The sequence below is a fragment of the Salarias fasciatus genome, chromosome 6 (assembly GCF_902148845.1).
Source record: "Salarias fasciatus chromosome 6, fSalaFa1.1, whole genome shotgun sequence".
Lineage (NCBI taxonomy): Eukaryota > Metazoa > Chordata > Actinopteri > Blenniiformes > Blenniidae > Salarias > Salarias fasciatus.
In genome coordinates, this window is record NC_043750.1 from 23600457 (window position 1) to 23621221 (window position 20765).

Below are 20765 nucleotides of genomic sequence, written 5' to 3' on the forward strand. Positions count from 1 at the left end.
CTGTAATTGTTTGTTTTATTTTAGAACTCAAACCATATGGCTGAACGAGTTTATCGCGGCTCACTGCAACTGAAACCAGACGCTAAAGCTGTATGAATGGGTAAAAACACGCAGTCAGTCCTGCCCACAAATGATATTGGTGACTAAGAAAAAAAACAACAATCAATTTTTCATTTGCCTTTTTAATCGACAATGCGCATATTGAATATTTGTCAACTGAAACCACAAAAACTTCTTAAGTGACGAGAAAACAGCTTCATGAAAATTTGGCACAAATGGAGAACGCAGTGTGTGATTACAGGTCCTGAAACCAAACTAAATCTAAAGCTTTTATCTCCACTCCACACTATATTTATCTCAACTTATCACTGAAACTGAAAAAAAGCATCAGTCAACGGGCTTTCGAAGGACTTAGTACTTTAACAAACGCCTCCTCCATGTGTTAAAATTCACATAAAAGGCTGTTGATTGGTCTTATTCAAATGTAGGACTAAGGAATTATCCATAGGAAAGCATAAAACCGTGTTAATCATAAAAAGCTGAAGTGTCACGATTCAGAATTCCACTCATTTATTAAAAGCCGTCATGTAACTAATGTAGCGCCGGTGAACCACAGTGAAATTACAGTTCAATAGCTCGAGCCATATGGCGCCTGTAACTCAAACCTCTAGTGTTTAATTAATCATGAACGTGGCCTCCACTTTTCACATGAGAAGAAAATTATAATGCAAGTCTTATTTAATATACCCGAGTAATCTTCACATGTACATTGGATTTGCAAAGGTAATTACGGTTTTAATAATGCTAAACTGCACTTTCAAATGAAAAAGAGCGAAGCGTTCATCCACGTTTCTAAAGTCTGTAACATGCCATCACTTAAAGGCAGTGGTTCTTCCCCAAATAGAGCCACATTTCCATTCATTTGGCGTTTATTTGAGGCTGCACCATGTTGCATGACTTCGTGGAGCGTTTGGTAATTTAGCACTTCACTACAGACTTCATCAATAATCACTGAAGTGCTTATTGAGGTTTTTAGGCAACTTTCTAATCTTTGAAATACATGCAAATTTCGTAATAGTGCTATTTGTATCCACTCATACATGTTATTCAGACTGATTGGTTGACACAAGTACCAATTACTTAATTTCGGTTTTGAAGGAATGTGATCTTGGTCAGAGAGACCGGTTTTTCTTGAATTTAAAATGCATGATGAAGGATATTTTCACAAATGAGAGAAAATACACTGGAAAACAGAGGATTAAAAATATTCTGTGACTGAAAATCATCATTAATGATGTTTCTAGTTAGTAATAGGCATGATTTTTGGAAAGCTATGAGGGATTTATATCGATTCCTGAAACAAGGTGAAAAAATACAAATAAAATAATACAATTATGGTAATTTAAGTGTACACATCAAACCATTAAGCCAATGCATGCTCTCAGACAATTAAGCTATATAAGGGAATTAAGAATTCCAATGTTTTCAATGTTGCATTTATCATATTTGAACAATCAAAACTCCTCAAAACCTGTGTTCAAGAGAGAACCCAAAGAAAAAAGGAAGTCAAGGCTTATGCAGAATGATAATATTTCTAAATAAAATATATTACAGGGGCCAAATGCCACTCCAAAAACACATCAATCAAACACATTGGATTTTTTAACAAAACAGCAAAGAAAAAAAAAAAAGCTTGTTGTTCAGTCATCAATGGGAGACACTAATGCACCTGATGCTGGAAGCTCAGTTAGAAATTACAGACCTTTTTCTCGCAATGGACACTGGGTCTGCCGTTGACAGGTGTTTCTAATTATATTGATAAAAGCTCTCATTCACATGTGCCAGTGCTGCGGCTCTGGCGGACTTCATTCTGACTCACTGGCACATCTGCATGGAACAAAGCCTCTGCTTCAATTCATTCCACGAATCTGTGCTTTTCTGGTGGCAACAGTCAAAATGCAAGAAAGGTCTGCGGGTTTTCTGCAGGCTTGTAGGAGGTCATGTTCCTGCAGCTGCAGACTGCCATTTGATCCGGGGTCCTCTGCAGGGGACCTATTGTGCCTTTAAAGGTGCGCTGCCCCCGAGTGTAATGAAAGTAGTCAATGCTAAGTGTATCAGATGGCAGACATTTATTTTCAGAGTATAATAACCGGTCGTGCGGGTCTGACTGACACGTCTGACACGCATGTCTGAAAATGTGAAGACAAAAGATGCCTTCCTCAACTGTTTTTAAGATGTTTAAGAAGTGTCAGCATGGTTATATCATAGCTATAATTACGTTTTCTAATAATGCAATGCAGAGTCGGATGTGCTTTGTGCATAAGTGGACCGTGTCCTCCAGCAGCATTGTGTTTGTTTTTACCGCAGATTATCTGTTTCTCAGTGGCTAAAATCTTCACCCGACGGGATAAAAGAAATAAAGAAAGAAAGGAATACTGTCAAGATAAGAGATAACTCTTGGCAAAAGAAGCTAAGCATCACCTTTCTCTGTGACACAGTAATCCCCCAGGCTACAGATACACACACATACAGCCTGTCATCTCTTTTGTATTCATGCTATTATTACATTTCTGATGGACACACACACACACACACACACAAACACACACATGCTTTCAACATCATGAGCAAAATGACCCCAAGGGATGAAGAAAAATCTGAAGAACTGTATGATTTATTAGCCCAATGAAAATTATATATGAGGGAATATTGTGTAGAGAAGGGACTCGGCGTGATAGAATCTGTTTCTGCTCCTTGAACAACTGTTAAAGACATCGGGCCTATTCTCCTAATTATTCACAGCCGTGTTTTGGGTGGAATCCCCAATAAATCAATCAGACTGTCTTTTGCCATTAACTAAAAGAATTTTGTTTACATCTCATTGCTTTGCCACTGTGAGGGGGGATCTGGCAAGATTCTATCCATCCGTCTTCTTCTCTACCAGTTTTTCCCGACGAAAGGTAGCAGCGTGCTGGAGAGGATCCAGCTGACACCAGGCGAAAGGAAGGTATGCTGGACAGAGTCCATCACAGGACAAATGAAGGGACAGACGTCTCACACGCTGACCGTCGCCATCTAACATCATACTTTCCATTCGGTCTCATTAGCTCTGACATTTCTTTATTGATCTGATTGAATCCTTTTCGAATGAGGAGTCACGTCTCCCAAATTTCACATGAAAAGAAAACTGAATAAAGCGATCAAACTGAATGAGCTGGATGAAATTTATGGTGCATGCTAAACCGCTGAACAGTCGATCTGTGCTCTAATTCTCTGCTGGCTGTTTGTGAAACGTGCACATGATCTGACAGCCAACCTGCCTTACCAAGAAGCCCACCAGCATTGATTTGTCAACTAGAATAAGCGAAGCGCCAAAGAAACCTTCTCCCTGTTCCGAGTGTGAAAGGAAGAGCATGCAATCGGCTATCAATCACTCTGTGTGCCACACCCGTTATCATTATTTTAAATTCCCGGGCAGACATGCACTCAAACTCTGACAGAAGAAACCGATGTGGCGTTAAAATGGACATAAATGTTGCATGAAGCGATACCACCACCTATCATTTTAATTCAACAGGGCCAGTCTGATCCGATGCAGATATTTCCTCTGTGTTATTTTAATCAAATCAACATTTGATCTGATTACTTGAACTTGATGTTATCAGCAGCAAGCTGGGCAGCACAGCTACTGTCTGACGGATTCTACACGTTTACTGTCAGGTCGTGATGACAAATAACTCGGCATACTGAGAGATAATCATGGCACAAGTCTCGACAGCACTGGTTTAACAAAACTGCAACAAGTACAAAAAAAAAAAAATTCAAAGTCTCTTGCTGTTGATTGATTGAGCATGTCAGCCGCTGGGGTCACAGACCAGACGATGCTCGAGGGGAGGACCACCTTTTCCACTGCCATGTGTGACTGTGACTCAGTGTTTGTATCTGGTGGCATGGTACAGCCTTTGTAAACAGTTGGGATTAATCTATACACAAAAAATGTATCCAACAACTCCAGGTATCCCACACTGCTTTACTGACAACAAATGCTGCACAACTAAGACTTTATCACCACTTGCGGTGCAGCGCATGGAGTAAATGGAGGAGAGTTACTTGCTAGAGAGCTAGGTATTCTAGATAGATGTTGATGTTGATTTAATAGACACAATTTTCTTAAATCTTCCTTGTAGAAGTTATATTTGGGCCCGTAGTGCGGATTGGCATTTTTGTGGCTTGAGTGTTGCCCATTTCTGTTCTAAATTAACTGAACACAAAGCGTGACGGGCGTCAAGACCACCGTGTTCCTGTTTGCATTTCCTGTAATCGTGCTGCTGTTGTCCCTCCTTTGTACTTTTTATGGGCTCCTCATCAGGACACACCAGGTAAAAGTGAGCACATTTAGTCCTGGCCGCAGCGTTTTTCTGCAGAATCTGAACGCGTGGAAGCAAAATATCCACCATCAAAGCTGCCAAATATGCACCATTCAGCCCTGTAGCAGGATATAGTGAGGACCTACTGCAAATGTAAACATGACAGGTTCCATGAACAGCCACAGCTACATTAAACTTTGAGTTTTTTTTCAGAAACAATTACAAGTAATGTTGTTATAGTGCCATCAATCGTCTTTGTGAACGACACACCTTGGCTATGACAATAACAAAAATACATTATACAGATTGTCTTTTGCATGATAGCTAATTATAGCTCACAAAGAGTGTTCTTTTTTTTCAGTGCAAAAGCTTTTAAACTTCAGTGAATTAATAGAATAGAACAACTTTTAATAGTAGTTGATAATGTTATGGCTCCTGATGTTTATCAGGCTTTTATCACAGCAGTCTGTCACTCAGCCAGATATATTGGACAAATTACATTAAAGCCACAGAGCAACTTCAACTTGGCAAATACTTGGAAAGTCATTCAAGTTTCTCAAGTGTGTGTAATTATGACACTTAAAACCAACTTCCTTTCACTAATGGAGCGTAATCATTTGTAGTCGGAACAACCAAAGAGGCATTGCTGGTGCACAGATTAACTTGATTTATTACTAATCTTGCAGATTGTGGCATTATTAGCCCGTGATTATGCTGCTAATCTTGGTCTCAGTGTGGAGGCCAAGTGGTTTAGTGGTTTCCAAGGGTTATTTATGTCTTGGTCCACTGTTCTACTGATCCAGTGACATATGGCACGCGAGAAGCAGCCAAGATCTTTCAGCACTGTCAACACTATTTTGTTTCTGCATAATAGTAGAATAGTAATGAAGATATCATCTTCATGTGGATGGAATTCACAGCACTGAAGTGTAAAATAAGCTTTGATAGTTGTTTGGATGCTTGTTTTAATGCTGCTTGAAAATCTGGCTTTTGCTCAAGATCAAGTTCTTAACCTGCTTCGACCTTCACTGACATCTGTGTCAATCCTCCTGCTCCATCCAGACAATGGTTTAGAATCAAACTATAACATATATGATCTGCGCAAAGGTTGCCTTGAGTCCCATTAGGTTGAAGAATTACTGACGATTTCGCTGCTGGGGGAATCGGACCCCCATGATTCCAGGGAACAGAAGCTCTGTGAACAGATTGGGGCTCAGTGGCGGTCCGCCCCGCCCTCGCTGACAATGTTCAGGGACTGCTTCACAGTAAAAGACAACGCTTCATTTTATTCATTTATTTTTTTTTACCTTCTTAAACTCTTTAAAAACTAAGCCAGTCATATTATAAGAACATATAGATTCATCATCAGCAGTTATTATTCTAAAAAGTGATCAGGATTATTAATGAACGTCAGTGATAAATGAATTAGACACATGTGCTCCTTGTATGAGGATAATTTGAGTCCAGGAAAGAGACTGCAGGCTCTTCAGTGATAATAAAAAGCCTCATTATGAGGGTGAGAGATAGTTAGGGTGAGTAAGAGAATTAGAAGGAAAGGGAGGCTTCATTTCACAAAAAAATAGTGAATTTTATTTTTGAAGCAGTCAGTCACAAAAGTACACCGTCTTCTTTTATATTTCAATCACTTTACCCAATTAGACCATCAAAAAAAAAAAGAAAGAAAGAAATGGAAAAAAAATGGCAGAGGTGGAGGAGCAAGTGTAAATTATTCTGCCGTGAGACTTCACGGATAACCTTTGCCAGCCTGAATTATTTAAAATTAAACACAGAGTTCATAATTAACACCCAAGTCATCTATGTAATCACCTTTTCTTTCTCGAGATAATCTGTGACCTGATGACTCTGCTTTTGAACATAAAATGTTAATGAATCACAGCTGTCAGTGTTTCTGGTCGATTTGCTGATGACTACAGTCCAATTGAATGCAATCAATTACTCTGGAGCCTGTCGATGCATTAATCAGGCTTTAGAGGGTCTATTAGGGCCGATCACAGTGTGGACCTCGGCCAGTCTCAGAGAGAGAAACTCAAACCAGCAGGGTTTCATTGAGATGTTGACCTGTTCGTTTATCTTTTCTTTTTTTCTCAGCAGTTATTTAATAAGAAAATAGTTTTATGGTAGTAGAGAGATCAAAGAAACGTCTTAGAAAGTCCATGGATAAGCTGTCCAATATATTTTCTGACATTAAAGGCTTTTTTGATTTTTATTAGAAGTACAGCTATCACAATTGAGCTAATGGTTCTCAACTGATTCCTCAATTGTTGTTTTAGACATTTAGTTGATTACCTAGTTGAAACAAATCGGCACGATTTGACTGAAAAGCAAATTAAAATTCTGTGTATCCACCAAAGAGAATTTGGAAATAGATTAAAATATCAGAGATTTTCTGTGTTCTTTTTGAGAAATTAAAAATGGATTTTTTTTTTTTATATGTTAATATATTAGTTATATTTTTCTGACCTGTTATTGTTGTGCTTGTCTCAACCTTTTTTGACATCTCAGATTCAACAAAAGCTTTCCTCAAAATCCTGAATGATGTTATTCTAAAGTTCTTTTTTTCATGCCTGGAAGTCATAGAATCTTGTTCTTATACAGTGTTTCCTCTCGAGCTTTTTGGAATTAGGATTTTATACCCTAATATAATATGCACACACTGTAGCCTTTCTCTGCAAAATGTATTCACTGTTCATGCAGGCCCGAGGATCTCCTCTGAGAATTACAGTTATGAGCGAAGTCATTTATTTCCCTGAATGGGACGACAATAAATATCTCGCAAAATGCTTGAGGTTGAGTTCCCTCCGCAGTCAGAACTCAAGGTGGACACGGTGATTTAAGCAGCCCTGTAGAGAGAGAGGAGCCGTCTCTGTCAGCAAACTCACAACACTCCAAGTGTCGGCGTGATTGAGAGGTTTCCAGTGTGACTGGAAAAATGAGAAGTAGATTCTGATGCCAGAATGACATTTTTTGTTTCTTTTTTTTTTTTTCTGCTGAATTCCTTATTAAAGCAGGCTTGGTGTATTTTGTTTCCTCAGTTTCTGTACTTTTTCTGCTTCTTCATTTTACAAAACACATCATTCTTCATCCTTTTATGTTCATTTTACTACTAAAGAAATGTTATGGTCTCCTTTAATCTGTAATCATTTCCAGCTTTTCATCCCTTTGCTGGGACTGTTTTCCCTTCCGATCTCAGCTGACTTGAGCCCTAACCTCAAACTGATTTGACCCTTAATCTTTGCCACCTCATGAACTGAAAACCTCAGAATAATCAATTCATTTAATCAAAATCTTTTTCTACAAATGAGACTAATATGAGTTTAATTCAGTCTGTTTTCTGACAGAATGCAAAACACTACCTTTCAAAAAAAAAAAAAAAAGTTTCACTAGTTGTAGAGTGAGTTTTGTTTGTCCTGCGTTCAGCAGTTTGTCAAGAAGCATATAGTGACAGGTGCAACTCTTGCTAAACAAATGGATTGAGAGCTCAGTGCCGGGCTCAGCCGTGATTACCCAGCATAAGCCCGATCAGCTGATGCCTCTGAGGCATGTGTCTGCCGTTCTTCACCGGCAAATCCACAAAGTGGGGGATCCAAAGAGGATTTATTAAACTCTGGTTGGGGTTAATCTATTCACAGGTACACTAAAGTTATTAGCTAATCATTAGGAGAGTCCTCCGGGCCACAGAGAGCGTTTCCTCGTGTGCGGCAGTCAGGTGGAAGCCTGTAGCGCCAAGCTGTCGAGCAGCAAGCTGCTTATCCATGTGCTCAGTGGTTTTTACCAGTTCAGACGCATTGAACAGACCTGAAGAGCATTTAGGCATCGACACTACATATGCTGCTTTCCATCCATCCATCCTCACTCTGTCTGTATGGGCAGCAGCACAATTGAGCACAAGGCAGCCTAGATTTTAAGTTCCTGCCAGATGGCTGAACTCCTCACTCCGTCAGGAAGAGTGACGCCCGCCACCCTGCAGAGAAAACCCATTTCGGCCGCTCGTATCCGTAATCGCATTCTTTGGGTCATGACTTGAGGACCATGACCTCAGGTGAGGGTGAGGATGTAGACTGACCGGTACAGCTCCGCTCCCTCTTTACTACAGCAGTCCAGTGCAGCGACTGTTGTCTGACTGGAAGATTTCTGATGAGCTACAACCTGTTTTGTCAGAAAAAAGTGACCTTTTGATAAGCTAGGCAAATGAAACACAGTATCCATGGAGGCTGCAGGTTTCTTGTTGGGGCTTATTGTCTTCCACAGGGTTGAGCTTTTTGCTGAATTACAAACTCGCGGTCTGAATGTCATTGCCTCTCAGGTCAGACAAAGTGAATAATTTCATGATGTGTCACAGTGTGAGGCGAAAACTGAGTCAGTGAAGGTGCATTTAATTACTGTCTGTCATCTGATGGGTAAATTGTTATGGGATTCAGGTGTTTTATGTATTTCTCCTCCACTCTTTGTAGCTTATCATCGTGACATTTTACTGTGGGATTGAAGCTAAGGGGTTATTTTAATTCATTAACTTTTTATTGCATTCGAAATATGTGTCACTGCTGTCAGCATTAATCTGACCGACAGTCAGATCTCGCCTGTCCGTTCCTCAGCTGGTGTTTTTAGTCCCGTAGCGATCAGACCTGCCAACATCCCTGGCTGGCAGGAACGATGAGCGCTGAGAGTTTGATCCTCGACCTGGTCTGAGGCACAGCGAAGTAAGATTAGAGCTAAGAGACTACTGGAGTAAACCCTGAGCATTTGGGTCATATGTTGTTTATAGTATTTTCAGTGGATCATTAGTTAAATTTAAGCCATTCTTCACTTTTTTTTTTTTCTTATCTAATGTAACAGAAGGGTCAGCTGGATGTCTGCCACACTCTATACTTTTGTTTTTTTACTTCTGTCTGTTTGTGAGGTTCTGGTCATTTGGTCTGTCTCCGCCAGCTGCTTTTAAACATCCTCATCTCATATTGATGGATGAAGATTCAGAAAATTTTATTCTAAAAAAAAAATCATAGTAGCAGTACCAAACTTCTGTAGTTAGTCTTTAAATTAATCCAAGGTTCATATGTGTTCAGGGGAAACATCACCGATCTTGTTCAATTCAGGATTTGAACCCATGCCAGTCTCGCTGCTGGAGCGCTAAACACTGCAACATCACGTCACCATGTGTTGTACATTTCTAATTTTCCTCATGTGCTTTCACAGCTTGGTTTTTACTGTCATCTCATGTTTTCGAGTCTCAGATCTTCCTCTCGTCGCTCCTGTCCGCCCAGTTGATTCGCTCTGCCCCCGACAGCACAAGCCATGTTTCCAAGATTCAGCCTGCTTTTGTCTGTTTGATTGTTTGCTGCTCTGCCCAGTTTTTGGCACCATTCCCTCTTTGTGAGAAGTCTTTTTGTTTTTTGGGATTTTCATCGAACAATAAAGAGAGTTCTTGAGTCTGTGTCAGCACCTCGGGTCCCTTTTCCATCATCTCTTAACTAAAAAAAATAATTCACACTCACAAGTATCCCTCCAATAAAGCTTCAGCACCGAGGATTAAAAACACCCATTTGTTTCTCCTGTCTGTTTTCACGGGATGGTTTGAGAGAGGGGAAAGGAAAGGAGAAAAAAGCATTTGAAACCTTGTTAAGAGTCGCATTGTTGCAAGGGGGAAAGTTCCAGGAAAGGTGCTCTATCAGCAGCGACAGCCCTTTGGAGATCCATTTGTCATCATCCATCTGATCCTCTCAGCCTTCTAATTAGGAGGAAAATACAGAGCCGGGGAGCAGAGAACAGAGCCTGACCGGCCTCCGTGTTTGTGCTGCTGCAGAGGAGAGGCGGCGAGAGCTGTTTGTGTCAGCGGCGGTGAAATCACACTCATTGTCTGAGGAGCTATCAGCTCTGATAAACGATTCTCTCCATTAAAATATTCGCCTACTAAAATGGCTTCTGGACGGGGCGTTCACATGGACGGGGCAGAATAACTGTCCATTAGCATAAGTATGTAGAGGTTTCTCAGCGCACTGAGCCTTAAAGTCATAAATCTGTATTTAAAGGGAACAGATCTGTAAGGCCTCCCGCACAGAAAATATCACATTTTTGCAAAAAAAAATTGTCCAAAAAGAAGAAGGTAAAGATGTGATAAGTCTTTCAGAAACATGTGCTATTCAGAGTCCATCAATCAACATGAATTACATTTCTCCAGTCTGTTGAGATCTGATCTACATCTAAATCACAAATACAAACATTATATTGAACCTAATACAAGGAGTAGAGCTTAAATGTTTTTAACATTTCTACGTTTTCTGTGTAAATGCAAATATTTTCTGAAATGAAAGCACGAAACAGTGTCTTTTAACTTGTGGTGTAAAAGAAGTGCTTCCGCATTTTGTATTTGCCACATTCACCAGAAGCATGAGCTGACGTTGACATTCAATCAAAATTATTGATTATTTTAAGACAGGAAGAGGTTGAAAACTAATCTGAAATACTCCAGTTATCTGCCTGGAGAGAGTGAGATGAATTGTCCACAAATAGACAATTTGTGAAGCTTCTGAGTCCAAAAGCTCATTATAGAATGCTGAGTCGGGGGGAAAAAAAAGAAAAGAAAATCACTGAAGAACAACTAAAGGTTTCAAGAAACATTTGTTTTATGTGTCGACCAGACACATCAATTAAAAAGGCAATGTAGCACAGAAGCTGCAGCTTTCTGGAAAAAAAAAAAAAAAAAGTATATCACCAGCTGCCTGAAACTCGCATGGAAGCAGCTTTACGCTTCGTGGAGTTATAGACAGATCTGCAAACCAACATCATCCCCACAGCGGCCGGTGGAGGAAACACGAGGTCTCAGAGCCTGTTTACAAAAGTTCATCAAGATGATGAGTGATGAAGCAAAACAACAACCGTGCACGTTCGGTAAATAAACTGCTAAATGATGAAATAAATTTGGAGCCAAGAGAGATGCAGTGAGGTGAGCTCCAGAGATCCGTTCACACCAGAGATCCTGCAAATGATGGCTAAGCTGGAGCGATTCATTAGGGATGGATGCTCCTGGACTCGGCCGAGGTTATTACTTGTAATGGAGGTTAGACCCCCTTTTTTAACGGCCGGTTGACTTGATTTTAACGAGCGACTCCGTCAGTGTAAAGTGGCTGTGTTCACTGAAGACAGAAATTGTTTGTGGCCTATTTCATTGGATGAACTGGTGATCTGTGCAGAATCCTCCGACACACATGTAAAATTATTCAGGTTTTCTGTTTTTTTTTTTTCAGTTTATTGCACGGGCCCTGTAAATGCCAGAAAACAATCCCCTTTGGTGAGAAGTGACTTCCTCTTCCCGCACCTCACACTTGCTTCCCCTGCTGTGTGTTGCAGCTGTCCCCCCCTCTGTGTTTAGCGTAATGGTGGGCAGTGATATTGGTTCCCTGCCGTTTCAGCTGACCTCTCCCTGTCTGTCAGACACTTCACACCCAGCTGCCGGCTGAAATCTCCAGATTATGGCCAGCGGCTCCCCGCAGTGTCTTAAAACGCTCCATTGAGCATGAGCGGCGGGTGAAGGGGTTTGTTTGAGGCGGCAGTTCAGATGGACGGATGGTTGAGGGGAGAAATACCCAAACACGAGGAAATCTAAAGAAAATTACAGTTACACTCGGAGTACACGCTGCGGGGAGTGTTGCTGTGTTGTCGTCTAATCTTTCACCCTTTGCTGTATTATTTCTCGAAAATCATTCAGATCAATCTGGGCAATAATAGGAACTACACTGTTTGCTTTAATTTAATATCTCTGAAACATCAGAATATAGACTGTAAGCCGTTTTTCATCATCTATTGATTGACCAATCAATCTTGTAGGGTTTTGAGCAATATTGATATTGCTGAACTCTCACTCAGCGGCTTTTATTTCTGTTTGTTTTGTTAGTTTCTCCAGCTGATGCCCTGTTCGGTTTTGCGTTTCGACAGCAGATTTTGCAAAATGAACTGATCACACAGCGCAGAGTCGTTTCTTGTGCAGCTTCAGATTTGTGCATGCAAAAATGAAACAGATTTAAAAAGAAAAAAAAAAATTGGGAACTTAATGTAAGAAGGTTATTTAAAATTATAAAATGCACGATAGGGACCAAATTTGTGTGGCATGTGCAGGTCTTACCCACATGACTTCACACTAACTTACCTCAAATATTGCTTCTTGTTGCTGATGAATCCCAAAACTGGTGAACTTTTAACTGTAAAATTTCTTCAGACGTACAGCAGCCATCATATTTGTCACTCCTGATCTTAGATATATTGACTTTTTTCCCCTGCCATAAAAACAGATCAATACAGGAGGGGATGATGAGACTAGTCAGACATGTTTTATTTCAGCAGGTTGGTTTTGTGCCTGCTTTTACTTTTGCTGTCCTCTTTTCCGCAGCAGATATTCTGACCAGCCAAAGTATGTGATGTGAAAAATGTGCATTCCCCTCCTGTCCCCCGGCCGGCCCTCCGGAGCACCCTGCTCCTGCTCGCTGCCTCAGATAATCCCCTGCCTGCACAGCTGCCCTTTTTTTATTCACCGCTATGTTGTACATAGCAAGTCTCTGATAATCAATGTTTCCTTTGTGCCTTACCTGTCCAGACTATTTTCCTCCCCGTTCTCTGCTTTAAATTCCTGTTCTTTTTTTTTCTTCTTCTTCTTCTTCTTTCCACCTCATGATTTCAGCCTGCATGAGAGCTGCAGACTGGGGGAAACATTTTGAACCTGCGCAACTGCTTTTACCAGCACCTGCTCAGAGTCTTCCTCTGGGTCCAATTACCTGTTGTCAGTTGATCTCAACCATGGAAGAGCTCCAAAACAAGCAGTAATTGTTGTATCTAGGTGGTATTGTTAGCTCCGCCGGCTAATTTACTTAGATAGCGGGTGCATTATCTGATTTTGGCCAGCAGGAGATTACAGCCCGATAACTCGACCTTATGCTCTTTAAATATCAACCAATTATCTCTGTATTGGAACAATCCACACCACCAGCATGAATATGGGGAAAGACTGTGGAATTCTTTTGTAAAATGACCGTTGAGTCTCAACAAGTAAAAGGAAATAACTACACCAGGAATGTCTCAATGTGCTGTGTAAATAGATTTGCCTTGATTTGCCTGTTTAGCAGGTCTTTTAACAGCATTGTTAAAGCTTCTGACAAGGTGACTGATTTCTTTATAGAGGAAAAAGCTCAGGGAGCACAGAAACCTCCCGTAGAGGAAAAGGGCAAAAGCTCACCCGTTCTCCATTTTCAGTGTCCAGACTGTGAAAGCGGGGCGTCGCCATCCTTCTCGCTTTTTAGGTTTTAAAGCAGGAGGTGTTAGAATGGTTACCGCAGGGATGACTGGCTTGTGGCGGCCAAGTGTTCATAGAGATTTCGCTTTCCCTTTCCTTGGATATCGACTCTTCCTGTCATTGTGAGGCAGAATTCACCGAGCGCTGGATTGTTCACCCACTAATAGGGAACGTGAGCTGGGTTTAGACCGTCGTGAGACAGGTTGGTTCTGTTTTGAAGCCTTATGATTTGCATGAACACATCTTTTCCCACAGTGCATTGGAGGTGAGGAAGTCCCCCAGCAGCTTTTTACACTGAACAGCATCACTGCTGAAACACCGGATCCATCTTCACTGGAGAAAGACGGCGGCTCTCCGGGACGCTCGTTTTATACCTCGACATGTTTCTCAGCTGTTGCCAATTAACCTCATTAGCAGTGGGAGTTTAAGCAGATGGTTTTTTTTTTTCTTCCCATTTGTCTGCTTTTCCTTTGTGAAAAATCCGTGTCCACATGTTGTTTGGAATATTGTAAACCAACCACGAATTAGATAAAATGCAAATCACTGTATTAAAAAAATAAAAAAATAAAAAATACACAATGCCCAAACTTTTTCCAAGCAGGGTTTCCATAATGAGCCAATATTTTTAGGCTGAAACTTTCGGTAGATTCTAACTGAAAGTATAATAAATTGGATTTTGTGTATGTAAAGAATAGAAAACACTGAAAACATGATGGACAAATAGTAAATATGGATTTAACTGGACATTTTCCAATCTTACTAATTAAACTGATTCTCTGTAAGCAGTTTAAGCAGTGTGTAATAACCTCGGGACACACAGAGGCGTCGGCTTTATGCATGAAATGCGTAGATTATAACTTCTGGAGTGAGTGATGAATCCTGCTTCTCGATGTTAATCAGCGTTAAATGTCACATTATTCAGAATGGGACAATATAATGTAGAAATCTTTTGATTTTGTTATCAGTGATCACACTGTTTTGCAGCGCTGCATGCACACACACACACACACACACACACACACACACACACACACACACACACACACACACACATACATACACATGAGGTTGGTAATCAGTGAAGCTCATTACTGTACATGCGCTGACATTCACTCAGAATCATAATCCAGCCGCCCGGCGTCTCTCTCTCCGGAATGTGCCTCTCAGTGCAGCGCCCTTGGTGGGCTGACATTAGTATTTCTCGGGAAGCCTCAACGCCAGCTCCACTCGCTTTCAGGAAGTATGTCTGCACGATATCGCCGCTTCTCCCAGAGACATCTTTTTTTGTGTCAAACATGAGACACACTCAACAAAACAGCGACTGGCACAATTTGCAGCAACTCAACCGTTTTCTGTTTGTCCCATTATGGCTGCAGAAGATATTTAGAAGCAGGCATCTTGGGATTTGGCTGTTGACCATCATTAGAAAGAAATAAAATGCTCATCTCGTTTTGTCTGAGGGCAGGTGGAAGCATCATCTGCATTAGTTTTACATTAGTGTCACTTATGGAGAAATTTAATCGCATCATTACTGACTTGACATTGTGAACCTTTTTAATGGGATTATTATCTGATTACAGATGTTTGAGACAGAAATGGTCCCGTTTTATCAAAGTGAAGGCTAAGAAACGATAAAGGCCAAACTGTGATTATAATCAACATGTATACATATTTTTCCTACAGCTGCACAAACGCAGTGATATAGTCATTTTAAATAATTCATACTGATACCTGTGAGACTAATAAGTCCTCAAATTAGGATCTAATATGTCTATTTGGTGCATTGTTATTCTGTTGAGGCTTAGCTGAGAGTTTCTAAATAACTGAGGAGCACTGAACTCTCACTGTGTTTCCTGGATTCTACTGTATCAGCTTCACTTCAGAAAGGTGTGAATGTTTTCTGGCAGCGCAGCAGAATATCTATATGAAGAAGAGACGGCATCTATAGGTGCTCAATTGTTGCTCATCCACAAATGGACTTCTTCGCTTAAGAGTGTGCTCATTATTCTGCCGGGACATGACGGTTTCGGTTTTCCGTCCCACAGCTGGCGTTGCTGCGGTTCAAAAGTTTGTACGGCGGTTAACATGCGCTCCACATCCAAGGCGTTCTGGGAGACACCGGAGTCCTGGAGTAGCTCCTTCAGCGGGAGGAAAACAGCAATAACAAGGCCCAGATGAGAGATGAGATTAAAGGAGGAGCGGAAGCGAGCAGAGGCTCGCTCTTCAGATAATTCAGCTCTAATCTATGCTCTGCAGGTGTGCAGTTAGCGCCGAGAAGGTGAGCCAGGCACCTCGGCAAAGATTTACTCCCAGCGCTCAGCCGGCGTTATCGTGCCGGTGGAGGCTGTGGACACAGACGCCGCATCAAAGACACCATTCCAGCAGTTTGTCATGAAGTTCCATCACAACATGGAGACTTCGGTCTTAAAGAGCCCCGATGCTTCTCGGTGAGATAGAGGCTGATTTTATATATATAGCAGTTTAATTTAAAATGAAAATGAGGTAGAACTGAAGAAATGATAATCAGACAGGTTGATTGATCAAAATAAATCAAGCAGGTTGCAGAAAATGAATAATGTGGCTAATGAGCCTTAATGTGAATTCAGAAATTTAAATTATGCTCTGCTGATTAAAGACTTTTATTTAGAAACCATTCAGCTCAATAGCCTTTTGTCCCTGGAAGTGTGTTGACACAGCTTTTCTTTCTTTTTTTGTGTCGATTCTATTCACTTTATGTGAATGTGTAAAGGAGTAGTGGTTAACACTCACCTCACAGTGCTGGCCTGGGGTGGGTAGCCGCCCGTGTGGGCTGGTTCTCCCGGGTGGGTCATGGCCCTCCGCCTGTGTGGGGGGTTGGCTCCTGGGCTCTTGGGCCTTGGGCTCTCGGCCCTGCCCGCCCCGGGCGTCTGGCGCCCGGGGTGGACCGGCTCCTGCCGGTTGTGGCTCCGCGGGGCCCGGGGCTGCCGGGGTCCCCGGCCGGGGCTTTCCTCTGCCCCGTTTCTGGACCGGAGCGTGGGCGTCTGCCTGGGGGGGAGGCTTGGATCCGGGCTCTGTGATGACTGCCGGCTGTCTGGGCTCTGAGGGCCTCTCTGGCCTGCTTCTGGCCTTCTCAGAGGTCAGAGGTCATATATGCATGATCACTATCACCATCACTGTCACCATCATATTCACATGATCACGTTGATCTTTAATCACTCTTCACATACTGGGTTACCTTGTCTTCTTGTGGTGGTTAGACTAATGGTGATCTGTAGCAGACCTCTCTTGATGCACGCCCCTAGTTTACTACTAGTTACGACTAGCTATATTCAAAAAAAAAAAAAAAAAAAAAAAAAAAAGGGTTTGTGGTGTCCTTGCATTTCCTTCCTCCCCTACACCTCCTTTTATTTTTGTGGCCTGGTCTGTTCACTAATATGGTTCGAAAAAAAAAAAAAAAAAAAATGTATGTATGGTTCTGTAATTTTCTGTGTTGGTTGTCAGCTCTGTTTTGGTGTCGTCCAGATTGGGGGTTTGGGATTGTTCTAGGTTGCGTGTGGTGCGTCGACAACACTGTTTTGTATTGTGACTTTGTACATAGGTTGTGCCCCCCCCCCCCCGTTCTCCCTCTCTTTATCTTTCTCTCTTTTTGTCCCTGCTCTCTGAGCGTTTCCGTCCCGGTCCTGTCCGGCAGCCATGCCGGATGCCAGCTTTAAATAAAGGCAGCAGCAGGAGGAGACTCAGTCTCGTCCTGCTGCTAATATTAAAATCTGTTCGGATAGTAAAAGGCTACAATCATACAATATTGCATGCCCCAGCTGCCGAACAGGACAAGGAAAAAAAAAAAACAAAAAAAAAAACACTCACCTCACAGTGAGAATGTATCCGGCTTGAGTCCGGGACTGCTTTGGGTGTGAATTTTCTCGCTTTTTGTCTGTCGACTCGAATTTCATTCCACAATCCAGAACTTACATATAAGATAACTGGTGATTCTGTCTTGTCTGTAGGAGTGAAAGCTCTTGTTTGTCTGTCTCTCTGTGTTTAGTCTCAGTTGGATAAAGGATTATACAAGATAGATGGATATTTTCGGAAATCACTCGGTGAGTCTTCCTCTGATGTTAACTTTCTGTCACTTGTGATTATGTTAACAGGTCGGTTTTGACACGTGAATTAAATCAACCATAAAATACCGTATTGGCCCGAATATAAGACGATGTTTTTTTTCAGAAATTGCATCCTCAAAAGTGGGGTCGTGTTATCATCGCGGACTTACGGTAGATGGTCAATACCCATCGGCGCCGCTAGATGGAGCCAAAGTATCACTGACCAGAGGGCGAGTGGAGTGATGAAATGAGATCAAATGATCTGATGAAAAATGGCGAATCATCTGGAACAAAGGGGCTCGAACGCTGGTCAACTGAGCAAACAACAGAGGCGAAGTTATGATACCAACTTTAAACTGATGGTGATCAACGCAGCAGAGTCATCAAACTACTGTCAAGCCGCCAGGAGATCTGGTGTAGCAGAGCGCCTCGTTCTTATTGGAGAGCACAGAAAAAAACGCCGACAGATGCCAACACTATGAGAAAAGCTTTCCGTGGTCCCAAGAGCGACGCTTCAGAGAGACTGATAGAAGGGTGAGTGAATACGTCACTGAAAAACGGAAAGACGGAATGTCCACCACCAGAGCCTGATTCAGCTAAAGACACTGGAAAGTTATTTACATCATTTATGCAGTTTTGACCCCTTGAGACTTCTTATTTGTTGCTTATTGTTTCTTATTTTGAGAAAGAGAATATTTTTTTTATTCAATAATGTAGTAATATTTTTTTCATTTTATATCTCGTGAAATGTTATTTCAGTAGTGAGTTTTTGAGTTTATAATAATTGTATAATAAAAAAGTTGTTTTACCTTATTGTCTTCAGCATTTTTTTTTTTTTCACAAAATGATCTTTGAAAAATAGGGGTCGTGTTATAATCGGAGTCGTCTTATATTCGGGCCAATACGGTACCTGAAAAAAAAAAAAATATCATCCACTTTGGTTCTTTCTTCTTAGCTACCTTGTCAGTGTTCCACTTTCATGAAAAGGGCTTTTCTTTTGACAGCATTTCGCTCGTTTTCATTATAAACAAAAAAAAGTCAAATTAAGCTATAATAGAGTTAAAGGCGCTGTAGGCAGGATTTTGCTAGTCAATGCTAATTTTTCTGTGTTTTCTTTGGATTAAATGTTAGCGTATCCATTGATAATCCTTTATTAGTGTAGCATAACTGCACTACCGCGAGGGCGCAGCGTTTCCATCTGTCTCTGTTCTGAGCTGAAAAGGAATCTCCACAGCTCCAGGTATCTTTGACCAATCAGAAGAGCCCCTGAGGCTCTAACCGTGATTGGTCGAGGGGCATTCGTCACACGTTCTTGTGGGAGGGGCTTAACTTGCGTAAGGGCGTGATGTCAGAGAAAACAGGACAGGATTGGCTGTGCTGGGTTTCAACCCTAAGCAAGATGGCGGAGATGCGGAATCCTGCCTACAGCACCTTTAAATGAAGTTTCTTATGTTGTCACAGAGGAGCACAACCACACATTTAATAAATGCTCAATAGCATTACGGGTCAGTTTGAGGGTTTTTATGCCAGAAATTCATTAGATACCTGCTGGCAAGTTCCCACAATTGCTCATATTTGATCGGCGTCTCGATATAAGAACAGAAACAAAACTCACTAAAATACACTCCTTTAAAATGTATTTTGCATTATACGTTATAAATTCACACTCACTGTGCTTTATGAGAAATTTCATTAGATTTTGGGGTTTGAAAGCTTTATTTCCAACTTGTATCATTTGCATTGACTTAATTTGTGGAATCAATTTCATAATGAGGAGATAGACATTAACACTGCACTACTTGTTCAGCCAATGGACACTGTATGCAGGTTTTGATTCAGGATCAGAATGACAGGATCCCCGGTAACATTCAAACACCTTTACTGGGATACTGCATAAAGCTTGCCAAACTGCAGGTTCCAACAGGAGGCATCCAAACGAGGGAAAATATAATATATTCCTTGCATATGCTACTGTAATTTCATTGTATTGCTACATGCCATTGATGAATGTTCCTCTTGTACCCTGTGTTTATATATGAATTGTATGTAGATACAAGAAACTGTCTGGCCTATCTCCTTCTCCTTCTGTCCCCTCACCCCAACTGGAACAGCAGAAAGCCGCCACCTCTGAGCCTGGTTCTGCAAAGGTTTCTTCCTGTTAGTTTTTCCTTTCCACAGTTGCTTATGCTTGCTCATGTGGATCTGTTGGGTCTTCTCTGTAAAAGTGTCTAGAAACAACCATGTTGTAATTGGCACTTCATAAAGCTGAATTGAATTGAATTGAATTGCATATTTGCTTGAGTTCACCATAGAGTGAGCAGATGGAGTTGAGTTGCTGGAGGAAGTTATCAAGCATATCGAAGCATTATGACAAATACATGTATAATAATTTGGCCAAAAAAAAGAGACAAAGGCATTATGAGAGATGAACTTTACAGATCCCAAATGAAAAAAAAAAGCCAGTACTAAATTCACTAATATATGGGAGCTAAGAAAATGCAAACTGCTTCTCACCTCAGAAACAGCATTGTCTCCACTAAAGGCCTGATCTCCCTCTCTTTTTCATCTGCATAAAAAACAGATGCAATCATAAACAACGCAAATGTTTTCAGATGTTAACTGAGCAGAATCACCTCCCAGTATTTCCATATTTATGAAACCAGATCGCTAAAGTGTGTCAGCTGGAAAGAGATCAGCTTCGAAAGAGTGTGTGCAAAAAGGAATTAGTTATAGTTACAAGTTACTTCTTCAAAAAGTAATGGAGTTACAATATTTAAAAAGCAAGTAACTACGAGACAAAGTAACTATTGTATTACTTTAAAAAACATGTTTAAATATGTCTCTTAAAGGGCAACTTCTGTTTTTTGACATCTGGACCTTATTTCTAGGTGTGTGCATGCTCATAGACTCAGTTGGATGTCTCTCCTCACCGAGGGTCTCCAGAGGTCTTCAGGCCGGCCTGGGCGCAACGCGGTTGCGCGCGCAGAATATTAAAGAATATTAAAACACAATCGATGTCTGTAC